Here is a 3,659-nt window from a genome sequence, read left to right as displayed (position 1 = left end):
CAAATGTGGAGGAAAAGTTTTATCTGGAGCTCTGCAGCAGGTATAAACTGATATTAATCCTTAATCTGTCAAAACTGAGAGCAAACAAAAGAACTGCTGTATAATGCCGTCCACCCACTTAGTTTAATTGGTCACATGACTGCATCATATGACTAAAATGCGTGGTGGGTTTCAAAGGGCTCAGTTTTTACAGTCCAGATTGCAACATGAAAGCTGACTTTTCAAAAAGCTCAGTTTTCCTTGACCAAAAACGCCGTCTCAGTGTGGAGGCCAAAACGGAGAGAAAAAGAAGCTTTTAGAAGGAAAACGTATCAGTGTGGACGTGGCCTCCGTCCTCTGCTCTGATCGGCTTCAGCTTTCTCTACACCTCTGAAACCTGCTGCTGTCTGTACACCTCATGCTGTGTTTGCTGTTCTCTCAGACTGTCAGGTGGAGGAGGGGGCGGAGTCTGTCCGGCTGCCTGAGGACACTCAGGTGGAGTGGTGGCACCGTCCTGAGAAGCCTGACAAACAGGAGCAGCATCACAGAGTGAAAGAAAGACGAGCGTGTGAAAAGCAGACAGTTCAGCCTGACCCTTAAACGCCCCACAGACAGATACAGCTGTGTGGCCTGGAGCCAGGGAAACATCATGGATGGAGAATCGTGCTGCTCACAGTTACAGCTGTTTGTTCACTTTCACTTGGTTCTCTCTGCTTTCACTTATTATTGTATTGTGTTTCTGTGTGAAGCTGTCGTGTCTCCTCTGCAGGGACGGTTCAGGTCCAGGATCAAACATCAGGAACAGAAGCAGCTCCATTGATCCGACTCCTCTGATGGCTGATCAATCAGTTTGATCTGTTTGATTATTGATCAGTGATGTCAGAGTGGAGTCAGTGTGATGTTGTTGTTGTGTGTTTGAGACTTTTAGTGTCCATGAAGGTCTCTGCTGCCGTAGATCCTCTGAACTGTGACAGAGGTCTCACTCTGGAGGAAACTCTCAGCACTTTCCAGCAGCTCCTCCATCATGGAGGACGTTCCCTCACTGTAACAGGTGGAGGAGAGGAAGCACAGGTGGATCCTCTGAGGAAGAGGAGCGTTCCTACAAACCACACGATCACATGACCAGAGGGGCGTGGCCTTCAGTGGTAGTAATAAAGGAACAGTCCACATGAGACACTTTGAAGGCTCCAACAAAGCAGACCTGTGATCACTTTAACTCAGTATGATGGATTGTTTGGATTTGTCTTTGTTTCTCTGGCTTTTCTTGTGTGTCTGTGTGTCTTTGTGTGTTGGATAGAGTCATGTGACCTGCCCAGGGACGACACATGAGCAGCTCAAATCTGGCAGGTTTCCATCTTCTGTTTTTATCCTGATGTCCATGAACATGAACTCTGTCCCTGTCAGATAAATCCAGATAAAAACAGCCGGTTACATTAAACCTGATCCAGTGTTGTTCTTCTTCTGTGGTGTTTGTGATGGAGCAGCTGCTCCTGATGTGTGTGAAGATGAAACCTGGGCTCCTGCAGCTTTCTTTGCTACAGAAAGTTACATTTAAGATGTTTAATGTCACATACAATGAAGTTTAGGACTCATTTAAACCAGCATGAACTAACAGTTGTATCAGGAAAGGGAAATAAATGAGATGTGAACACCAAGAAATAAGTGAAATGATGATGAAGAATGCAGAACTATAATTTAACCAAAACTAGATCCCCCAGAAACATCCTCAGAAATCCAAACCTTGTCTCTAAGACCCAGAAGTAACACAGTCCACACTAGACTGTGGAGCCACCACAGCCCTGCAGGACTGTTTGGACAATATGGTCTGGAGTGTATTCACAGAAGGAACAGACTTGGAGGGCCACACATCTGCTGTACTCTCATACATCTGCACTGAGAGTGTAACAACAACAAAGACAAAGTGTTCCCAAAGCAGAAGCCATGGCTCAACAGTGAGGTGCAGCTCTACTGAGAGCAGCGCCTTCAGATCAGGAGACCAACAAACCTACAAAGAGGCGTCTGATCTAAAGGCATCAAAGAATCCAAACGCAGATTCAAACAGCGCATCGAGGAACACTTTAACACAAACCACTCCAGAAACATGTGGCAGGGATCAAGACACTCACTGGCTACAAGGACAATCGCACACAAACAAACTCCTGCACATCACCTCACCTGACACCATGAAGCAGTTCTTCGCCCGCTTTGACCAACAAAACAGTGACACCAACACCTATCCTGCGTTACAGAGAGGGACGACGCCCCCATCCAGCTGGAGCAGCATCAGGTCAGAGCCACACTGAGTCTATGCGAGGAAAGCAGCTGGTGCTGACGGTGCAGCCGGTGGAGAGCTTAAAGCATGTGCAGACCAACTAGCAGAGGTTTCACCACCATCTTCAACCTCTCACTGCTACAGTCTGTAGAAGGCAAACAGGTGGACAGAGGACGCCATCATTACAGCTCTTCACACAACCCTCACACATCTGGACAGTAGGAAACACGTACGTGAGAATGCTGCTTGTGGACTTTACCTTCAACACAGTTCAAGCCCACAAACTGGTTCATAAACTCAGCAACTTAGGACCCAGCAGCTCACTGTGCAGCTGGATACTGGACTTCCTGAGCAACACACCCCAGAACGTCAGGATGGGAGCCACACCTCCTCCACCCTCACTCTGAACGTGTGTCCTCAGTCCCCTCTTATACTCACTTTTCACCCATGACTGTTCTCCAGTCCACACCAGTAACACCATTATAAAATTTGCTGATGACACCACCATCATAGGACTGATGGACAACAACGATGATTCAGCTACAGAGAGGAGGTTCAGCATCTGAAGCAATGGTGTGACCACAACAACCTGCATCTGAACACAGCCAAGACCAAGGACATGATAATCGACTTCAGCAGAACAAAGCCATCTGAGCACTCCACCCTCTACATTGATGGAGGAGGTAGAAAGGGTGGAGAGCTTCAAGTTCCTCCGAGTCCACATCTTGGCCGACCTTACCTGGTCCACAAACATCTCCCACCAGGTAGGGAAAGCACAACAAAGGCTGCACTTCCTCAGGAAGCAATGTCCAGCCCCAAAGCCTGCAAATTAATTTCTACTGCTCCACCATCGAGAGCCTTCTGACCTCCTGCTGCACCTTCTGCTTCAACTGCTGCACTGTGGAGGACAAGAGGAAACTGCAGCGCGTGGTGAGGGCAGCAGAGCGGCCAATCGGCACTTCACTAACCCCCCTCAGAGACATCTATACTGGCAGCCTTCAGCAGGAAGCATCATCATCAAGGACCCCTCCACCCTGGACACTCACTGTCCCACCTTCCCTCTGGTAAACTCTACAGGTCCAACAAAGACAAACAGACTCAGTAGAAGTTTCTACCTCCACCCTGATTGAAGGTTAACTGTTCTGTTAACACTCATGGACACTTGCACTACATTTATTTCCAACCAGTATTCATTACAGTATAATTCCTGCCTCTATTTATAGAACTGTATTCTTTTACAGCAGCAACCAGCATTCCTACCGCTTACTCAATGTGCAATCCCACCAATCACAGAGCAGCTTATACTGACCTGATCCTCCTCTTTACACTCTACCTGCAGATATATCTATAGATTTTTTTCTGTATAGAACTTGTACAGATCCTTTTGTTTAGATACTTCATTTATTGT

General features: G+C 47.2%; 1 long non-coding RNA gene across 1 annotated transcript; it reads right to left on the bottom strand.

Annotated features, from left to right (window-relative positions):
• Positions 1–1,181: 1,181 nt before the first annotated feature.
• On the bottom strand, positions 1,182–3,049 carry LOC112846371 (uncharacterized). The gene is made up of 2 exons (XR_003219309.1): positions 2,155–3,049; positions 1,182–1,376 (listed from the first exon to the last, which is right to left on the bottom strand). It is a non-coding gene; the product is annotated as an uncharacterized LOC112846371 (long non-coding RNA).
• Positions 3,050–3,659: the final 610 nt, after the last annotated feature.

This window comes from Oreochromis niloticus, linkage group LG3 (assembly GCF_001858045.2).
Source record: "Oreochromis niloticus isolate F11D_XX linkage group LG3, O_niloticus_UMD_NMBU, whole genome shotgun sequence".
Taxonomy (NCBI): domain Eukaryota; kingdom Metazoa; phylum Chordata; class Actinopteri; order Cichliformes; family Cichlidae; genus Oreochromis; species Oreochromis niloticus.
Note: the sequence above shows the minus strand (reverse complement) of the source record. Positions and strands in the feature narration are given on the sequence as shown.